Source organism: Cynocephalus volans, chromosome 11, assembly GCF_027409185.1.
Source record: "Cynocephalus volans isolate mCynVol1 chromosome 11, mCynVol1.pri, whole genome shotgun sequence".
Lineage (NCBI taxonomy): Eukaryota > Metazoa > Chordata > Mammalia > Dermoptera > Cynocephalidae > Cynocephalus > Cynocephalus volans.
In genome coordinates this window covers 100692638-100715201 of record NC_084470.1, presented here as the reverse complement: position 1 = coordinate 100715201, position 22564 = coordinate 100692638, and the positions used below count along the sequence as shown (strand labels likewise).

At 38.2% G+C, this 22564-nt stretch overlaps 1 pseudogene; it reads left to right on the top strand.

Annotated features, from left to right (window-relative positions):
* The first annotated feature begins 5302 nt into the window (after window positions 1–5302).
* LOC134390165 (TATA box-binding protein-associated factor RNA polymerase I subunit A-like) overlaps window positions 5303–22564 on the top strand; it is a 33055-nt pseudogene continuing 15793 nt past the window's right edge.

The window sequence follows — 22564 nt, the reverse complement described above, 5'->3', positions numbered from 1 at the left end:
AACAACTGTAGTTGTTAAAATACTTATAATTTATTATTTCTTCCTATTCTATAGGTTGACTAAACTTAACTGAGTGGTTCTTGTGCCCTGGGTATTATTGGCTGGGGCCATTCATGTGTTGCATTTAGCTGGGAGCTTGGCCAAGGCTGGAACTTTCAAAATAGCTTCATGCACATGTCAGGTGGCTCGGCTGTAGTGACTGAAATGGTTGGGATAGGCTTACCTCTCTCAAATGTTTTTCATAATTCATTAATGTAGCCTAAACTTTAGGAATCCTCTGGATTCCTAGAGGATAAAATTGGAAAGAATAAAGCTTCTTAAGGCCCTGGCCTAAAACTGGCCTGGCGTCACTTCTGCCATATTTTGTTCATCAAAACAAGTGAAAAGACCAGCCCAAATTCAGGGTTGGAAAAATAAAACCCACTTTTTAATGAGAGGCAACATGCATGTACAGTAATAGGAAGAATTTTTGAAAAGGATTTTTGAAGATAATCCACCACAAACAGGAAGAAATGAAAAGCACTGGATATAGTAAAATGTTGAAAAATCTAAAGGGCAATATATATTTTTATCTCCTAATTTCTTTGAAATACATATGACTAAAGCAAAATAATAATGTATGTAAATGTTACATGACAACAAAGCACAAAGGACATGGAGAAGTGAAACTGTATTACTGCAGGGCTATTTTATGTGAAGAATCACAATTTTAACGCTAAGTACACTGTGATAAGTTGTGCATGTACACCATAATTCCTAGAAACACTGCTAAAACAATAGTGCAAAGAGATACAGCTAAAAACCAACAGGGGAACTGAAATACTAAAACATTAGTTACCCTCCAAAAGGGCAGGAAGTGAAGAACATAGGAACACAAAACCAATGGGACAAATGAAAAACAAATAACAAAATGATAGACCTAAATTCAACAATATCAATTGTTATAATTAATATAAATGGATTAAACATATCAATTAAACAGATCAGATTTAAAATAACAGCCCCAATTATCTGTTCTCTACAAGGCAAGCACATAAAAAATACAGGTAAGTTGGGGCGGCCCGTGGCTCACTCGGGAGAGTGAGGTGCTGATAACACCAAGGCCACGGGTTCGGATTCCATAGAGGGATGGCCGGTTAGCTCACTGGCTGAGCCTGGTGCTGACAACACCAAGTCAAGGGTTAAGATCCCCTTACTGGTAATCTTTAAAAAAAAAAAATACAGGTAAGTTAAAAGTAGGAAGATAAAGATATTATGCCATGAAAACAGTAAGTTAAGGCTCCAGTAATTATATAAATACAAGATCGATCTGACTTCATGATAAGTATTATCCAAGATAGACATTTCACAATGACAAAATGATCAATTCATCAGGAAGACATAAGAACCATAAATGTTTACATGTCCAATAACATAAATTCAAACTATGTGAAAGAAAAGCTGACAAAACTAAAAGAATCGAATCCACATACACTCCTATCTCAATAACTGATAACACTATACAGAAAATCAGAATGATACAGAATATCTGAACATAACTATCAACCACCTTAACCTCACTGACATTGATATACACAGTGTTAAAGAACTGCAAAATATATGTTTTCTAGGCTTCATGGAACATTTATCAAGATAGGCTATGTTCTGGAAAAGACAATAAATCTCAAAAAATTTTTAAATATTGAAATTTCAGAGTTACTTTTGTGACCACAGCAGAAACAAACTACTAATCTCTAACAAGACTGGTCATTCAAAAGAGTGGAAGATGCAAGTTATCAGTGTGAGTGTTTCAGTTACCGATTGCTGTGAAAGAAATCACTCTAAAACTCAGTGGCTTAAAATATCCATTTTATTGCTCACAATTTTGTGAGTCAGGAATTCATGCAGGGCTCATCAAGAACAGATCACTTCTGCTCCTTGTGTCATCCACTGGATTCACGCATGTAGCAGCATTCAGCAAGTGCCTCATTCAGGCGACAAGGTCTGAGATGGTCTTCTTCATATGTCTGGAGCGAAGGTGCAGACTGTTGGCTCCATATCTTCTCTTTCCATGTGGTTTTTCATATTCCAGGGGCTCTTTCTTCATGTGGCCTCTCTCCCCAGAAGGATAGCCTGGGCTTCTTTACATAGTGGCACAAGGTACCGTGCAGGCAATAAATACATAAATAAATAAATAAAAAGAAAAGAAATGCCTGCCACCTTTGAGGATAGAGTCTTTCCTCAAGTCGGAGCCTGAGGTGGGATTCTAGTCCATGTATTTGAAAGAGTTCATAGCTGGACATTTCTCTCCACGTTATTACATAAGATGTTTTTTATTTTATGCTTTCATTTTGCCACATTCCTTGTTTATTTAAATTATTAGCAGTGATCTAATATAATCTATGATGTCTCTCAAATTGTTTGGTTGAGTGAAGCTTGTTCTTTAATAGGTTGTACAGGAAGCGTTCATGGGAATAATATTCCCTAAATGACAACTTGCAGCTTTAAAAAAAAAAAAGTAATTTGTCACCGTATTAAGCTGCTCTTTAGCACAAAGCAATTGTGAGACCATCTTTCTCTTCCTTGGGATACGTTTTGTTACAGATTGGAGTCTAGAAAGCCATTTGCATGCTTTGTTTTGTCTTCATTTTTGTCATGCCATATTTTTATCTTGATCATGCTACTGGAGATTATTAACTATAGTCGATTTTTAAACTCTCTTCTCCCCAACCCATTTTCTACCAGAATTGTACCATGGGAAAGGGAAGTGGTAGGAAGGGCACATAAAAAATTAGTTCTTAACTTTCCCTCTTTTATCTACTGCTGCCCAGAGCTGTTTGAGAACTTAAAAAGAAAATGAGATAATTCTTTCCCATTTTCATTTTAATCTCTGTTTTAGCCATATAAAACCAGTTATGGGTTAGTTTTGGTGAACTTATACCTCATGCAAGTGAAGATATGTAGCCAGACCAAGCTTCTAGACTAGAAGCTAGTAACTATCTTATTTTGTGTGTCTGTGCTCCTGGACGACATCATCACTTAGGCTAGCCTTGCCTGCAGAGTTAGAGCAAAGGCTTGAATGAGACCGAGAAATAATGACACAAAGAGCAACAGAAGATACTTTTTCTGCAAGCCCATAACTACTGCATATTGCTTATGAAGACAATGAAGAATCAAGCATTCATATCATTTTGAGGAATCTACTCTTACTAGATCTTTAATCTCGTCTGTAATACTCTGATTTTACTCAAACGGTTTAAATTCAGAAGGGAAACTCAGAGATTCCTGAGGAAACCTATACCATTATTTGTGTAGCTTTAGTTATGAACAAAATTCGTTTTTGCATTGACTTCAAAGCAGCCTCCCTTTAGCTTTCACTAAATAAAGTGAAAAGTTCTGTTCTCTGATGCTATGAAATATTGTCTGACCCTTCTTTCACAGATCAATCCTCCAAATATTGGAAAAGTATGTTGTGCTCCCATGGGTCCCTGACCCTTTTCCAGGGTCATCGTCCCTAGAACCCCTCAACTGTCCCTCGTTTCACATGGTTTAACTATCTTACTTTCCACCCCTATTTCGTATATTTTGTCAATGTCCCTCGAGAAAGTTAACCCCAGACAGGTCCAAAGAACAACCCCCGCTGAGAGGGAAAAAGAGATTCTTGCCCAAACTGTGGAGAAGACAGTCAAGTCACCTAAACCCAAAGCTAAAATTGTCATAAAAGAGAAAAGAACTTTCAAGGAAACAATGAAAGGCTATGCATCGCTCTGTCTTGTTAGAGCCACCAGCCACGCCTCCGCTCGTGCGGCGCGCCTGGAGCACGGTGACTTTCTCGGGTAAAGTGACATTCTGCTCTTTTGACGGCACCTCTTTTCCAGCCGCCGTCCTCTTGCCACAATCTCCATTTGCAATGAACGTCTCCCATTTTCCGGCTGGGACACACAAACGCGTCAGAAATGGGCCAAACCGATGGAAAGAAGACGCGCGTACCGTCAATCCCGGGTCACGGCCCCAGGCCACTTCCGGAGTCGAGGCGCCGCGTTGCGGCCGGTCGCCCACAGCGGGCGTTGCGGGTGCTCGCACGCAGCGCGCGGCTCGCTTCCGGCGGGGTGCTCCCGCGGTTCCGGGGTCGAGAGGCGGAGTCCAGTCTTACTGAGCAGCTTCGGCTGTAGGCGGGTCGGTTCGGCGTGCAGTCCGTGGTTCCTGTGGCTAGAGTGGAACGGGAAGGGCTGTGCGCTCTTCCTGTAGCTTCCTCCTGAGGTCCTGAGACCTGCAGTGCTGGGAACGAGAGAGGGCGGGCGTGGAGAGCCTCTGCGTGGAGCTGCGTAACACCGGTGAGGGGCCTTGAGGACTCGGGGAGGGAGGATTTGTGTAACGACTTTCCAACGTACCGTACGGGGTCGGTCACATTGAAACTCGGGCGTTATTTCAAACTCATGCTCCTAACTGTAGAGCTTGGTTTTAAAAGGTTTGCTCTGGCTGCAGTGTGGAGAAGCAAAATTTGAGGTCGGGTCACTAGTTAGAAAGCTAAAGCACTAATCCAGGCACAGTTTGAAGGTGTGCTGTGTTAGCGTAGAGCTGGAGGATTGCAGGGAAGAGGGAAAACGAGAGAAGTTCTCGGGGCTAGTGTCAGCAGCACTAATACTCGATGTGCTATGGGGAATGGGGGAGAGGGGACCTGAGCATCTTGAGAGTGAAGTCTGAGCTCAGCCCGGCACATGCCTTTTTTTCTAGGTGTCGTTTCCCGCCGGCACCTCTGCCTGCCTTCCGCCCCCTGCTCCACCCCCGCCCCCCAGATTCTAGTCATACCAGGTACTTTGGTGTTCTGCTTCCTACGATGTTGTCCTCACCTTTTTTGCGACATTGGGCAGGTTACATAATTTCACTAACTGTCAGTTTTTTCAACATGAACATGGAAGAAAATAATAGTACCTCCCTCAGGATTGCTGTGGGGATTAAACTAGATTATTTATACGCCTGATGTGTGGTAAGGGCTCAGTAAATATTAGCTACTATTATTATTCTTATTGTACTTATATTGTTTTCTTACTATGCATTTTGTTGTTTTTTCCTTTAGACTTGAAGTTTTGTTTTTTTTTTTTGAATTAGAGGGGCGATATCTTGTCTTTATTTTTGAATGGATCATTGATTTTGTCTGTTGCTGACATAATTAAATTTTTTAACTTTAAGAGCTACCAGGTGCAGTAAATTTTGTTGATAGAATATTTATTAGATAAAAAGATGGCTTTTTTTTTTGTACAGCTCAGAAGCCTGTGGATTAAGATGTACGGAAAGTAACTGACATTCTTAGTTTAGTAAAGATATGAGTGATCTCAGTGAAGAATTGACGAGGCCTGTGACAGAGGATGAGCAAGTGGAAACGTCTGTGCTCTCTGGTACAGGAATGCATATTCCTTGGCTTCAAAAGCGTATAGAAACTGTAGGTAAGTAAAATATCATAGAACCATTGTAACTTTAATGCAAGGAGGTGATAAGATTCAGTATGGATACAAAATGAATAACCAGGCTGGTTCAATTTTCAAGATAGGGATATGTGAATTATTTTTTTTAGGCTGTAAGCAAAAAAGAAATAAGAAATAGATTCTGTTTTCTTTTAGAATTCTTTGCTTTTGAATTAATAATAGCCTGTATTATGGAAGATAAACATTTTTTTCAGCAATACTTACTGAGTGTTTATGTCATTGGCTGAATATTGGGGGATCATAGATAAAGAAGATGCTGTCTCTGTCATTGAGGAGCTCATACCTAGGAAGTGTTCAAGAAGTTTCTGTTAAATTGCATTGAAATAATTCCTAATAGAATTGATTGTGTGATAGGTTTTATATTAGTCTGTTGGTGTTCCTATAACAGAAGTACCTGAGACTGAGTAATTTATAAAAAACAGAGGTTTATTTGGCTTACGATTCTGGGACAGCCGCATCTGGCACAGGCCTCAGGCTGCTTCTACTCATGGTGGAAAATGGCAGCAGCTGGCAGGTACAAGCAGATCACGTGGTGAGAGGAAGCAGGGGGGGGGGGCGTGCCAAGGTCTTTTAAACAACCAGCTCTCACAGGAACTATCAGAGCAATGACTTAGTCACTACCCCTTCTCCCCCAGAGAGAGCATGACGGATCCACCCCCATGACTCGAACAGCTTTCAGCACTGCCCCATTGGGGATCAGATTTCCCCATGAGTTTTGGTGGGGACCACACATCCAAACTCTATCAGGTTTCAAACAGAGCATTTCCCTCCATTTTTATGTAATGTAAATACAAGCAAGTTTTCCAAGGGGTAAATTCCCTGTAAAAAAATATAAAAGAAGCAGTTATTAGTATGCTGGAATGTTGGATGGTGTGGTCTTGGGAATCCATTTGAACCAGCACTTCTCTTATTGCTCTTTCTTTAGTCCAGGCTTCTTTCCTCTTGACGGAGATTCTTTGGCTCCTAGGATTTAGCTCTTATTTTTTCCTTTTAATCTGGGTGTCATCTCATTTAGTGATCTCAGTAAATTAATCTTAGGTAGATCTATGTGCTAGGCATTGTAGATATGAGGAAACTAAATTTCAAAGAAGTTAAACTCAAGTGGTAGTGTCAGGAGTCAAACCCAGGTTTATCTGATCTTAAAGCCTACACTTTTAACCACTGAGACATATGAGGGCACTTCAGAAAGTTCGTGGAAAAATAGAATTAAAAGATAATACAAATCTTTCCACAAACTTTTTGAAGTACTTTCATATTTAAAAAAAATGAGGCAGTATATGTAAAGTGTCTGGCATAGAGCCTTATGCATAGTGAGTGTTAAAAAATAATAGTTCCTTTCTCTTCTTTTTATTTTTGCTAGATTAATGCACATGGCTTAAGCCAGGTTTGGAAGAATGGTACTTTAGAGGGAGTGCTACCTCACCCTTTGTAGGGAACTAGTAATCTAAATTTCCTGCTAGTGTAGCCATACCTACCTGGGCCTGTTTCTGTCACCAAAGTTCTATAGAGAGCTTGAGTCCATCTGCAAAGCAATTAGGTTTAAGACCATATGCCTAGAAGTGTTTCTTGTTTTGTGGATTGCCTGTTAAACCCCAAATTCTGTCTGCAATGAGGAAATACTAGCAAGTAATATTGACATTGTAGTAGTAACTAACTGTAATAGGAGAACAAAATTGCCTTAACAATTATTTTTTTATGCTGGTAGATATCTTTTGGGGTTTTGAAGGGTGTGTTCCTTAGAATAAAAACTTTGAAGACGGGGCCAGTCTGGCATGAAGCTGGATGCTGAGTACCCGTAATATGAGGGTATTTCAAAAAGATGGTGGAAAATAGAATTAAAAGATGGTACAAATCTTTCTGTGAACTTTTTGAAGACCCCTCGTAGTGCTTGGCACACAGTAGTGCCGAAGAGGTATTTATTGACAGATCAACCAAGTTGCCAGATTCTTTCAGTGGTATTATAAGTTAAGTTGATGACACCTGTTCTTTATTGTATCTCATTCTATGTAAAAATTTATTTCACTTGACAATTACTATTCTTAAAATTATTGGCAACAAGTAAGATTGTCTTTGCTCACTAAAGAATGAAATGAGAGGAGAGATTTTCCTGAGATAATTTGGCTAAGTTGGAAGACAGAAGGTGAATTTCCCAAGGAGTTAGGTATAGTTGTCTAAAGTTGATTTTTAGTCTGAGCCATGAAATTTTCAGAGGTAGATGGGGGATTGTCCTGAGAACAGTCCTCCTTTAGATAAGTAAAGGGTGTCTTAAGGAAGAGGTGTTTTGTCAGTTTCCTGGACTAGCTGCCTGATCCGAGGCAACTTGGGTATAGATCTTGTTAAAGACAGCTTCTGATTTCGAGGGCTCGCTGGGGCATGGTATTCTGCATTCAAATCAGTTCCAGATGATAATGATTCTGCTGGTTCCAGGACCATACTGAGTAGCAAGGGTCAGGATCCTCGGGTGATTTGTATGTACATTAAAAAAGTCTGAGAAGCACTCATCTGGAGTAGTGGTCTTCAACCTTTTTCACTTACATATTCCCTATTTTGTTTTTCTGAAAAATTGTGTAGTTCCTTGTACAGTTTGCTGGTGCCATCTAAAAATTTTATTGTAAGTTTAGTAGTTGCAAGAGATATAATTTCCAGCATTTTTAAGTGAAATTATATTACTTTTCTTTTGGTTTTTTTTTTTGATGACTGGCTGGTACGGGAATTGAAATCCTGGCCCTTGGTGTTATAAGCATCATAAACTAACCAACTGAGCTAAAAGGCCAGGCTTATATTACTTTTAAAAATATATCTGGTAGAATCTAAACATAGGGATGTAATACCTTGCATTATCTACGTTAAGAAATTATGAAAAAGCTTGTAATAGATGGAAATTTTATATTCCTTTTTCTATTATACTTCTTACAATAAAGTATGTGTCTACATTGGTATGTGTTTTTTTGTTATTGTTAATATTCTATAAGTTTTTAAGTGTTATTTTCTTTGGGGTTGAGTTGTACACAGGTGATCAAAATAACACGTGTTAAAAGTTTCATTAAATCTTAAGTATTAAGGCGGCTGGCTAGTTAGCTCAGTTGTTTAGAGGATGGTGTTGATAACACGAAGAGGTCAAGGGTTGTGATCCCCACACTGGCCAGCTGCCAAAAACCCAAAACAGTACATTCTTATCTGTTTCTTTATCGTAGTAAAATAATCACTTTTTCCAAATTACTTTATATACCTGTGGATGACTGTTATATACTTCCAGAATGAAAAAAGATTTAGCATCAAGTTTAGTATATTTTGTTTTAACTTTCATACATTCTGAGGAACCTTAGTCACATAAGTAAGTAGATGGCAGTGAATGGTGTTTAATTATAGCAGTGTATCAGGTCTTTGAACTCCTTCTGAATTATTCATGAAAAGATTACATAGTGATCTATTATAAAAAATTAAGTCATTCTGCAATTTGGATAAGCAAAGAATTGCAAAAAGAGATGTTAGTCATTCACTTTTTCAACACCTTGTATGTACACCTTCAGGTAATGTGTTGTGATTCTGATTGAGAAGCCTTGACTATAGACAGCTCTCTAAGAGATTAATTTTAGGAAAGAGTATGTAAGGAAGGGAAAGATCTGCAAGTTAATAGTTTTGAAAGTATCTTTGCATAGTATACCCGTTGGTCTTTGTGTGCTTGTAGGAGTAAGGATACCTAACTAGAAGCCTACTGCCCTAGAGGGGTCTGGTAGCTGGGTGTGAAGGGAAAAGGAGGTAGCAGTGCAACCAGTCACTTATGTAATGGGGCTGTAACAAGCCCGAATGTTCTTAACATGAGAATTGCCAACACTTTAGAAATATGAGTGCTAATATCTATAACTTTAATTTCATTTGCATTTAGTATCATTGAATTACTAGGAACTTGGTCCTTAAAAAATGAAAGCCCACTTGAGTTTTTCAGAATATAGGTGGGTAATGAAGACCATACTTGCCTAGGATGACCCTGGTGATTTTTACCTGTTATAAATACCTGGGATGTGCTTTTGGGATCCTCTTTGAGACATTCTCCCCAAATTGTTTAGTGCGAGGATGAAAGGGTGATTGAATCAGATCTGAAGGATCTGGTGACTCTGGTAGCCCAAGAACATCAAACTATACATTTTTTAAAATTTGCTAAAAGTAGTTGATAATAGTGTGGAAGAGTCTGTTTCAAGTGAAGTTGGCTTTATACTGGGGATGGGCTGGGTCCAGTAATACCTACTGTTCTACTTGTTAAAGCTTCTGCTCATCAGAAGTCAGTTTTTCGAGTCGTTGAATCGGAGTCACTGTAGGTAAAGGCTCTTCTCTTTCATCTTTATAGTGACTGGAGGAAAAAAGAAGAAGGATTTTTGCTCAGACAACAAGTGCTGCATGTTTATCGTTTTTTCGTGACCGGCACTCAGCCAGTGAGTGCACCGGTCAAGTGCTGCATGTTTAAATTTTATCCAAGAAGCTCTACTGAAGCACCAGTGGCAGAAAGCTGCAGAGTACATGCACAGTTATTTTCAGACTTTGGAAGATTCAGATAGCTACAAAAAGCAGGCTGCACCTGAGGTAAACAAAGTGTGAAACTGCTGGAAGAAATGACAGATTCCTGAGAGTTTCTGCCTTCAGCTCCACCCACAATAGCATCTACAGGATCTCAAATTGATTATACTAAAAGCTACTAAAAGTTATTCTGGGTGGGGAGTTCGTATTGGGTCATTTTTTGTACACTCCTTTTTACTTATCATTTTAAAGGAGATAAAAATAGTTTGAATTCTCGGATTCCCCAGTATTCATTCATTCATTCCAATAATTCTTCCTTCTTTCCCTGTGTCATTATTTCCCCTCTCTATAGGAAGTTTGCTGTCATCATACAAAGATGTTTATTCTATCTTAAAATCACCTCTTGACCCCCACTTCCTCCACAGGCTGTCTCATTTTTCCACTGTCCCTTTCAGCAAAACTCCTTGAAAAGTTATTCTCTTTCTCTAGCCACAGTGATCCTTTTTTATTTTTTTCAGTTATACCGAGACTTCTCATCTAAATTGTACAATTCAATGTTTTTAAAAAAATATCCACAATATTGTGCAACCATTACCACAGTCTAAATTGAGAACATTTTGTCCCCCACAAAAAACACATACTCTGTACCCTTTTCAGACTTTCCCTGTTCCTTCCTCCAACCGCCAGCCCCTGGCAGCCACTCATCTCCTTTGTCTTCTGGACATTTCATGTAAGTGGAATCATACATTTTGTGGCTTTTTGTGAATGGCTTCTTTAGTTTGTGTAATGTTTTCAAGGTTTATTCATGTTGTAGCATGTATTAATACTCCATTCCTTTTTATTGGCAAATGATATGTCATTATATGGATATCCCACATTGTATGGGTATACACATTCCATTCATCAGTTGTCACATTTGGGTTGTTTCCACTTTTTGGTTATTATGAGTAATGCTTCTGTGGACATTTGTGCACAAGTTTTTTATGTGGACATTTGTTCTAATTTCTCTTGGGTATATATCTAGGAGTGGAATTGCTGGGTCATGTGGTAACTCATTTTTAACATCTTGAGGAGCTGCCAGACTGTTTTCCAAAGTGACTACACCATTTTATATTCTCACCAGCAATATTTGAGGGTCCCAATTTCTCTCTATTCTTGCCAGATTTATTAATGTCTTTTTTATTATAGCTGTCCTAGTGGTTGTGAAGTGGTATCTCATCCTGGTTGTGATTTGCATTTCCCTAATGACTGATGATGCAGAGTGAACCTTTTAAAACATTAGTCAGATCATGTCACTCCTGCTGAAAACACTAATGGCTTCCCATTTCACTCAGTAAAAGCCAGAGTCCTTATCATTGCCTACAGGTTCTTACATGATGTGCTCATTCTCCCCTTCGACCTTTCTAACCTCATTTCCTGTTACTCTGCCACTTGCTTTTTCTTCTCTAGCCTTATTGGCCTTCTTGCTCTTACTTGAGCAGGCCAGGTGTATTGCTGCCTGATTGCCTTTGCCTTAGCTATTTCCTTTACTTGGAAAGATCTCCAGCTGTCACTATGGCTACCCTCTTTCAAGGACGCTCTTCAGTGAGGCCTACCTTAATTATTTAAAATTTCAACTGCACTGCTCCCCTTTCACTCATTTTCCTGCTGGCATTTCTGATCTCCTTACCCTGCTCTATTTTCCCAAAACACTTATCAATTTAATTATTATGTTTCGTGGTCTGTCTCTTCACACAGAATGTAAATTTCACAGGGCATGGATAAAACATTGTCTGGCATATAAATTAAATTTATATGTTAAATTTGCTCAATAAAAGTTTATCCACATGAATATCTCAGATAGCTTTTACTAATTAGTGCAATAACTATTGCATCAATTCATTATCTAATAGAGCCAAAAGAAAAAAAAAATCTGAAAGAAAAACTTTATGGACGAAAGTTATATACATCTATAAAACATTGGACAAGGCACAAGCTCTTTTTGTCCAGATTTTGTTCTGTAAAATTACGGAATTGGCAGTGGTTTACGGGTGCTTATTTGGCTCTAATTGAATCACGTAGGGCTTTTGTTGAGAATAGTGATTCCTGTACTCCATCCCAGTCCTACTGAATCAAAATCTGAATACTTAGAATATTTGTTTTAACAGGTGTCCCAGGTAATTCTCACATACAACCAAGCTTGAGAACAACTCTGATAGATACTCTCTAAGTTTTCTTTAAGCTCCCCAATACTACAGTTTGGCCTTCTGCAAATGAAATTTTGACCTCTTTCTGAGTTGGGAAGATGAGTGTTTTCGTTATACCAAACATCCAGTGTTTATGTTCATAGAAATAGTTGATTTAAAGTTCTCTTTAATTTAAAGTTGATATTATTAAGTTGGCATTCTAAATATAGAATAAGTACGGCCAAGAGTTGTAGAGCTTGATGGGATCTCAGGAAACATCTAGTTTGTTTCCCTCATTTTGCAGAGGATAAGATGTGACTGAGGCCAGTGAGAAGGCAGTGTTACTAGAACCCGAGTTTCCTGACTTCAATATTCTTCCTCGTATACTATTAAAAATTTCATGTTCAATATGTATCTTAACTGCCTGCCTAACTTTCTTAGGCAGAAATTGTTTTAGGCAAGGATTTTACATTTTGGTACTAATTTCTGCTTTGACAGATTATTTGGAAGCTTGGAAGTGAAATTCTATTTTATCATCCCAAGAGCAACGTGGAGACTTTCAATACCTTTGCTGACCGGATGAAAAATATTGGCGTCATGAATTACTTAAAGGTGAGAATGTAGGTTTTGTGAGTTTACATTTGCAGTATTCATTTTTTTAAAAATTGCTTGTGTCTGATGAAGTAGATAATAATGTAAAAAGCATATAAAAAGGATAAGACATCTGGATAAATAAGTTAAACTAAAAGTAGTGTTGTGAGAAACATTGTACTTGGTTTCCAGTGTGTTCTGTGACCGAAGATGCCTTCTCTTTGTTGTAGATCTCTGGCTGCCAAAACCAGTCCTTCAGCGCTTGTAGTTGTGCTTCATTATTATAATGGGCCAAATCCTAATGTGTTTGCTTAAGGTATTTGAGCTAAGGGTTGGTGTTTTGGGGAAAAGGAAGGAATTAAACGAGTTGGGAATTTGAATGTGTGAAAGTATTTTGCTCCTAACGATTAGGTGGAACCTTCTCTCCACATTCGTATATCCTGTAATAAAAGTCTTATTCAAAAGGATTTAGACATTTCCAAAATATTATAACTCCCATCTGTAGTATGTTTTTGACTAAAAGAGCACTTTTTCAATAAAGTTTTATAAATGCTTTGCCGTTTAATTTTTTTCAACGACCATAAAGTTTTATTGGAACACAAGTACACCCTTCACTTCCATATTGTCAATAGCTGTTTTGCATGACAGTGATGGATTTGAGTAATTGTGACAGAAACCATATGGGGTGCAAAGCCTAAGATATTCACTCTTTGAATGTTTTTGTTTTGTTCTTACTTTTTCTATTTTCTAAATTTCTTTTCATCGTGGTAAAATATATAAAACAATATATGCTATTTAAGCATTTTTAAGTGTACGGTTCTGTGGCATTATATTCGCTGTTGTACCACCCTCACCACTATTTCTGAAACTTTTCCATCACCCCAAACAGAAACTTTGTACTCACTAAGCAATAACTCCCCATTTTCTTGTCTTTCTGGCCCCTGGTAACCTCTAACCTATTTTCTGTCTCCACGAATTTGCCTATTCTAGATATTTCATATAAGTAGAATCAGACAGTATTTGTCATTTTGTGTCTGGATAATTTGACTGAGCATAATGTTTTCAAGATTTATCCATGTTGTGGCATGTATCAGAACTTCATTTCCTTTTTATGGCTGAATGGTATTCTTTTGTATATCACATTTTGCTTATCTATTGTTGGGTTGCTTTTACCTTTTGGCTATTGTAAATTATGCTTCAGTGAATATTGGTGTACACACACTTCTTTGTTCAATGTTTTTAGGAATCCCCAAACTGTTTTCCACAGGGGCCGCACTATTTTACATTCCCACTGCTTTGTAATTTTGAAAACGGTTTCCCCAGTTTAGGATTCTTTTTAGATCTTACTAATTAATTTAGGAAATTTTTTCTGAGTATTTGCTTATGTCCCAGGTGCTCTCTTATGATCTTGTTCTCTGGTAGACCAGATATACTGTGAGTGGAAATTAAATGGCGGCAGCTTATGGTTTTGCTTGAGGAAGAACTTTCTAACTGAGTAATTGGAAAAAGGAATGGCCTGCCTTGATGATTTTGTGTGCTTCCCATTTTTTTTTTTCAGGAAGAAACTGGACAAGCCATTTGATTGGGAAGGGAGTGTGGAGTTTTAACTAAATTTATTAAAGTCCCATTTGGCTCATAGAATCTACTCAGTTAAAGAAAACAAACTGGAAGGGAACCTCATTTCTCATTCTGGAGTCTGAAGGTGGTGATTAGGGTAGAGAATAAAATTTTTTTGTTAATAATTTTAGAAACACTGCTGTTTGGCAAGCAGTGTGCTAGACGTGGTTCTTGTGGTAGAGGGAGACAGGCATGTAAATGGAATAATGTGTTATGGGTACCATAGTAGAAATGCAATGTATGGTGAGAAGACAAAGGAGAAAATGGGCAGCTCTGTGGAATTGGAGAAGGCTGGGATTGAATGGCCAGGGGAATCAGGAAGAGAAAGGAAAGTGATGTTTGAGATGATTGTGAAAAAGCAGGAGAGTGTTCACTACGCAGCCTAGGGGAGGGGGTAATCTGACGTGGCAGGGGGTAATAAGGAGTTTGATAGCCTTCTATCCGAAGCTTTAGTTATTCTAAAAATTATTTGGGTGGAAGCCAGGGGAAGTAGGTTGGGCCCCGTGTGCTGTAGCTAAGGAGCTTGGATTTTATCCTGTTGGTAGTGGGAGCCATTGAAGGATTTTACACAGATGACTATTCCAAGTCCCTGTTGTTAGTCACAGATGACTAACAAGATGAGATTGCTTTGGTAGTCACATGGAAGGTAGATTGTTGGGGGGGGCAGAAATGGAGAGACCAGCTGAGGAATTATTGCAGTAGTTTGAGATGAGGCCTTGAATTTTCTGATCTGGCTCAACCCATATGATTAATTTTATTTCCCATTTTCCTTGATGTCCTCCTTTCTTGTAATGCTCTTTCTTTGTGTAATTGTTCTTTTTAAAATTAATTTTTTGCTGAAACATATTGATTGTACATATTTATGTGATACAGAGTTATGTTTCAATACATGCGTATGTGTGATGATCTAATCAGTTAGTTAGCATATTCATCACTGCCAAACTGAAACATTTCTTTCTGATGTGAATATTTGATCTCTCCTAGTCATTTGATAACATGCAGGAAATGATTGTTAATTATAGATTCCTGGGCTCACTGTATGCCAATACAGAACTTATTTTTTATATCTAGCTGTAATTTTGTATCCATTAACCAACCTCTCCCCTCCCCTTCCCACCTCTAGTAACCAGTTTTTCTCTCTCCTTTTAACAGTACAACTTCTGAATTTGTTTTTTGTTTTTGTTTTTGTTTTTGTTTTTTTTTTTTTAGCTCCTACATATGAGTGAGAACATGTGGTTTTTCTCTTGCTGTGCCTGGCTTATTTCACTTAACATAATTTTCTCCAAATTCATCCATTATGCTACAAATGGCAAAAGTTTGTTCTTTTTTATGGCTGTGTAGTATTCTATTGTGTGTATATACTACATTTTCTTTATCCAGTCATCTGTCAGTGGACATTTAGGTTGGTTCCAAATCTTGGGCATGGTGGTGCAGGCCACTGGGGGACAAAGCCGCAAAGGATTACTCAAAGCCCATCTCTTCTGAGCAGTGAGAAGCCCCGAAGTGGTGAACTTCCCCAGAACCCTCAAGCGAGAGGCATCCCTTCCTTGGGAAATGAACCCCAAATTGGCGTTCTCTTCCTGCATTTATTTTCCAGACCAGGAAGTTACAGGAAGAGAACATAAGTGGGGTTATAGTTTAACAATATAGGCTGGTAACTTTCAGTGAAACAAGTCAGATGACATTTCATTAGACAATGAAGTGATCCACCAACAAAAGCTTGATCTAGCAAACATTCCCTTCTTACAGCAATTTCTCAGTATCTTTATATAACAATCAGTAACTAGTCTGTCCTTGAGACAGCAACCTTGCTGTGCCACAAATCTTTATCTTACACCAGAGACTTTCTAGGCTGAGGAAAATTTCCTGTCCTCCGCAAGGACAATATTTGAAACTGCAAGGCTTTGGAAAACCAGACCCTGTGAAGTACATTTGCTTTAAGGAATCCTCTATACAATTCTACCAACAGTGTATTATAAGAGTTCCCCTTTCTCCACATTCTTGCCAGTATTTGTTATTTTCTGTCTTTTTGATAATAGTGAGATGATATCTCAGTGTGGTTTTGATTTGCATTTCCCTGATGATTAGTGATGTTGAGGACTTTTTCATATACCTATTGGCCATTTTTATGTCTTCTTTTGAAAAATGTTATTTGGCTTTCCTGTCCATTTTTAAATTGGGTTATTTGTCTTTTTATTATTTTTTAATTTATATTTTTGTGGGGGGTACAGTGTGTTGTTTCAATACATGCATATACTGCACAATGAGTCACTTAGGGAAGATAGCATAGTTTTGTATCCTTTAGTTCCCCTTTCTCCCCTCCACCCCCAGTTCCAGCCTCTGTTAATCTCTACTTGTATAAGAACCACTTTTTTTTTTTTTGGATTCTGCTTATGAGTGAGACGATGCGATTTGTCTTTCTGTGCCTGACTTATTTCACTTAACATGCTGGTCTCCAGTTCCATCCATGTTGCTGCAAATGATAGGATGTTATTTCTTTTTATAGCTGAATAGTATTCCATTATGTATATATAGCATGGGTTTTTAATTCATTCATTTGTTGATGGCTATTTAGGTTGATTCCATTTCTTGGCTATTGTGAGTAATGTTGCGATGAACATGCGAACGCAGGTGCCTTTTTGGTCTATCGATTTCATTTCCTTTGGGTACATACCCAGTAGTAGGATAGCTGGGTCATAAGGTAGATCTGTTTTTAGTTCTCTGAGGAACCTCCAAACTGTCTTCTACGGTGGCTATACCAATTTTAATTCCCACCAACAATGTAGGAGGCTTCCCTTTTCTCCACATCCTTGCCAGCGTTTGTTACTTTCTGTCTGGTTGATAATGGCCGTTCTAACTGGGGTGAGATGATGTATCATTGTGGTCATAATTTGTACTTCCCTGGTGATTAGTGATTTTGAGCATTTGTGCTTGTTGGCCATTAGTATGTCATCTTTTGAGAAATGTCTATTCAGGTCCTTTGCCTATTTTTTAATTGGGTTATTTGGTTTTTTGTTGTTGAGTTGTTTGAGTTCCTTGTATATTCTGTGTAATAGCCTTTTGTCTGTTGTGAAGTTTCTGAACACTTTCTCTCATTCTGTAGGTTGTCTCACTCTGTTGGTAATGTCCCCTGCTGTGCACTAGCTTCTTAGTTTGATGTAGCGCCATTTGTCTGCTTTTGCTTTAGTTGACTGTGCCTTTCTAGTCTTGTTCAGAAAAGCACTGCCCATTCTTGTTTCATGTAGCGTTCCTCCTGTGTTTTCTTTTAGTAGTTACATAGTTTTGGGTCTTAAGTTTAGGTCTTTAATCCATTTTGAGTCGATTTTTGTGTATGGTGAGAGACAGGGGTGTAGTTTCAATCTCCTGCATGTAGATAGCCAGTTTTCCCAGCACCATTTATTGAACAGGCTGTCCTTCTCCACTGTATATTCTTGGCACCTTTGCTGAAAATCCGTTGGATGTAAGTGCGTGGGTTTACTTCTGGGCTCTCTATTTTGTTCCGTTGGTCAGTTTGTCTGTTTTTATGCCAGTACCATGGTGTTTTGGTTCCTATTGCTTTATAGTGTATTTTGAAGTCAGGAAGTGTGATGCCTCCAACTTTGTTCTTTTTATTCAAGATTGCGTTAGCTATGTGGGCTCTTTTGTGGTTCCATACAAATTTTAAGATTGTTTTTTGCATTTCTGCAAAGAATGCCTTTGGTATTTTGATAGGGATTGTGTTGAATGTACAGATTGCTTTGGGTAATATGGACATTTTGATGATGTTAATTCTTCTGACCCATGAACATGGGGTATCTTTCCATGTATTTGTGTCCTGTTCAGTTTTTTTCACCAGTGTTTTATAGTTTTCATTGTAGAGGTCTTTGACCTCTTTGGTTAAATTTACTCCTAGGTATTTCATTTGTTTGGTAGCTGTTATGAATGGGATTACTGTTTTGGTTTCTTTTTTAGCTGTTTTGTTATTGGCGTATAGGAAGGCTATTGAGTTTTGTGTGTTGATTTTGTATCCTGCCACTTTATTGAATTTGTTTACTAGTTCTAGTAATTTTTTGGTGGAGTCTTTAAGATTTTCTGTGTGTATGATCATGTCATCTGCAAATACGTATAGTTTGACTACCTCAATGATTTGGATGCCCTTTATTACTTTCTTTTGCCTTCTTGCACTGGCTAAAACTTCCAGTACTATGTTGAATAAGAGTGGGGAAAGTGGGCATCCTTGTCTTGTTCCAGATCTTTAGGAAAAGCCTCAATTTTTGTCCATTCAGCATGGTATTAGTTATGGGTTTATCCAATGTGTTCTATATTGTATTGAGGTACATTCCTTCTATACCTAGTTTGTTGAGTGTTTTTATCATAGAGGGGTGTTGAATTTTATTAAATCCCTTTTTTGCATGTACTGAAATGATCATGTGGTTTTTGTCCTTCATTCTGTTCATGAGATGTATCATGTTTATTGATTTGCATATGTTGAACCATCCTTGCATCCTTGGGATGAACCCCACTTGATCATGGTGTGTGATCTTTTTAATGTGTTGTTGGATCCTGTTTGCTAATGTTTTTGTTGAGGGTCTTCGCATCTGTGTTCATTAGGGATATTGGTCTGTAGTTTTCTTTTTTTTGTTGTATCTTTTTCTGGTTTTGGTATAAGGTTAATAATGTTGGCCTCGTAGAATGCGTGTGGAAGTATTTCCTCCTCTTCAGTCTTTTGGAGTAGTTTGAGAAGGATTGGGATTAAATCTTCTTTAAAAGTTTAGTAGAATTCAGCAGTGAAGCTGTTTGGTCCTGGGCTTTTCTTCATTGAGAGAATTTTTATTACTGTGTCAATCTCGTTACTTGTTAGTGTTCTGTTTAGGTTTTCTAGTTCTTCATGTTTCAACCTTGGTAAGTTGTAAGTGTCCAGGAATGCAGCTGTTTCTTCTAGGTTTTCCAGTGTGCACTTATATAGTTGTTTGTAATAGTCTTTTATGATCCTTTGTATTTCTGTGGTATCAGTTGTAATGTCTTTTTCATTTCTGACTTTGAGTCTTCTTTTTTTCATCAGTCTAACTAAAGGTTTATTAATTGTTTTTATCTTTTCAAAAAACCAGCTCTTTTTCATCAATATGTTGTATTGTTTTTTAAATCTCAGATGTGGGCATTTATTGCTACAAATTTCCCTCTTAGAACTGCTTTTGCTGTATCCCATATAAACTGGCGTGTTGTGTTTTCATTTTCACTTATCCCTTGGAATGTTTTAATTTCCCTTTTGATTTCTTCTTTGACCCATTTGTAGTTTAGGAGCATGTTGTTTAATTTACATGTATTTGCATGGTTTCTAGTGTCCCTTTTGTTGTTGATTTCTAGTTTTATTCCATTGTGGTTGGACAAGGTAGTTGATACTTCAGTCTTTTAAAATTTGTTGAGGCTTATTTTTCGACCTATTCTAGAAAGTGGTCCATGTGCTGTTGAGAAGAGTGTGTATTCTGCAGCGGTTGGATGAGATGTTCTATATATGTCTGTTAGGTCCAACAGGCCTGTAGTAGAGATTACTTCTGATGTTTCCTGGTTAATTTTCTGTCTGGATGATCTGTCCTTTGGTGAAGGTGGGATCTTAAGGCCCCCAACTATTATGGTGTTGGAGTCTATTTCTCCTGATAGGTCTTGCTGTATATATAGCGTATTGTTGGGCCTTGTTTTATAATCCATTCAACCACTGTGTCTTTTAGTTGGGGTATTTAATCCATTTACATTTAAAGTTGTTAGTGATATATAGGGACTGGTTGCTGTCATTTTGTTACTTCTTTCTGGTTGTTTTGTTAATCCTTTTTATTTTTTCTGCTCTTACTGTCTTTGTGATTGAGTAGTTTGTTCTAGGAATATATGGATTTCTTGCTTTTTAAATTTTTTTAACAAGTTTTTGTGTTATGGTTACTGTGAGGCTTACAAAAACCATGTTATAGTTATAACAGTTTATTTTAGACTAATAACACCTTAACTTTGATGTATAAGAAAAAGGAAAGAACCAAAGCCAACTGTTTGCTTTGGTATCATTCCCTCCCACTTTTTGACATTTTGATGTTTCAAGTTACATCTTTTAATATTGCCTTTCTCTTATATGGCTGTTGTATATGTTAGTATCTTGTTAGGTTTGTCCTTTAGTCTTCATACTAAAGATGTAAGCAGTTTATTTATCCCCCTTAAAATACTCCAGGACATTGGAGTATTTACTCTGAGGTCGTCTGCGGGTTTACTTTACTCATGAATTATGTACCTTCAGGTGTTTTCTTGCTGCTCCTTAGCATTGTCTTCTTTCAAATTGAAGAACTCCCTTTAGCATTTCTTGTAAGGCAGGTCTAGTGTTGGTGAATTCCCTTACCTTTGTCTGGGGAAGACTTTATTTCTCTTTCATATTCAAAGGTTAGTTTTGCTGGATAGAGAGTTCTTGGCTGACAGTCTTTTTCCTTCAGTGCTGTGAATATATCATCCCATTCTCTTCTGGCCTGTAGGGTAACTACTGAGAAATCTGCTGAGAGATGTATCGGGACTCTGTTGAATGTTATGCGTGTCTTTTCTCTTGCTGCTTTCAGTATCCTTTCTTCATATTTGGTTTTTGATAATTTGATTATGTGACTCGGGGTGTTATTCCTTGCATTGAATTTCATTGGTTACCTCCAAGCTTCCTGTACCTGGATACTGTCATTTTTCTCCATACTTGGGAAATTTTCAGCCATTATTTCCTTGAATATGCTTTCTATATCTCTTCCTTTTTCTTCTCCTTCAGGTATGCCAATTATGCAGAGGTTATTTTGCTCGAGGGAGTCCCATGTTTGCTGTATTTCTGTTTCATTTTTTCTTATTCTTTTTTCTTTTTTGCTCCTCTGATTTGATAATTTCCTATGTTTTATCTTCCACCTCACTGATTCTTTCCTCTGTTTGGTCAAGTCTGCTTTTGGAGCTTTCCATTGAGTTTTTCAGTTCAGATAATGTATTCTTTGTTTCCAGAATTTCTATTTTTTTTTTTTAATTGATTTTTGTCAAGTTTCTCATTCTGCTCCTGGATTGTTTTCCAGATTATCATTTAATTTTGTATCTGTATTTTCTTGTGACTCTCTGAACATCCTCAAGAGGATTATTCTGAATTCTCTGTTAGGCATTTCATAAATCTGCTATTCCTCTGGGTCTGTTGCTGGTGTTTGGTTTGTTTCCTTTGGTGTCATATTTCTCTGTTCTTTCTCAATCTTTGTGTCTTTTCATTGATGCTGGGCATTTGAGGAGACTGCTACCTCTTCTAGATTATATAGGTGTTCTTTGATGCTGTTACACCTTTACTGGATATCAGAGATTCTAATCTTTTTTTTTTTTTTTTCAGTTTTTTGTTGGATTATTACCTACCACCACCACTTAAACTCTGCACTGAAACTAATTTGTTGTACTTTGGTTAATTCCACAATTGGCGGAACTTCCTGTGGGGACCAGCACCTGAGCCCTGTGGTTGAGCTAAATTGCTGCCTTGCTGCTGATTCTCTGGAGAAGTCTTTTGTGCAGCTCAGGTTTTAATTGTTGACCTTTTAATCTCATCCAGGTCTTATGAGGTCAGATACACCTGTGCTGTGTGGAAATTCTGGCCCAGGACTTACTCTTTTCAGCAAACTGCACCCCCTGCAGTCCTGTTTCCCTGACTAGTCTCCAGTGAGTGGGCCTGTGCTGACTGGAAGGCAGATCAGCTGCCCATGCTGTGCCCCAGTGTTCCTCTGGTGGGCCAGCCTCCCTCCCACCCCAACTCTAAATAAACACCTCCCGGGGGGCCGGCCTCTGGCTCACTCGGGACAGTGCGGTGCTGATAACACCAAGGCCACGAGTTCAGATCCCATATAGGGATGGCTGGTTTGCTCACTGGGTGAACGTGGTGCTGACAACACCAAGTCAAGGGTTAAGATCCCCTTACTGGTCATCTTTTAAAAAAAATAAAAATAAAAAAAAATAAACACCTCCCGTGGGGTGAGCTTTGCAGTCGTCTCTTGCAGTGACTCACTGGCCTCTGGGTGACTCCTATTTTTGGTAACCGGGGGCACCTCGCTCCAATGTGGGTACACAGGAACAGTGTCAGTGGTTTCATTAGCCTGAAAGCTGGTATGGTACACTTTTAGTTCCTCTTCTCCCCCGCAGACTCCAAACACATTCATGCACAGGGCACGGCTGTGGCTTTGCCAGCTCCTGCTCTGTGTGCTCACAGTGGCT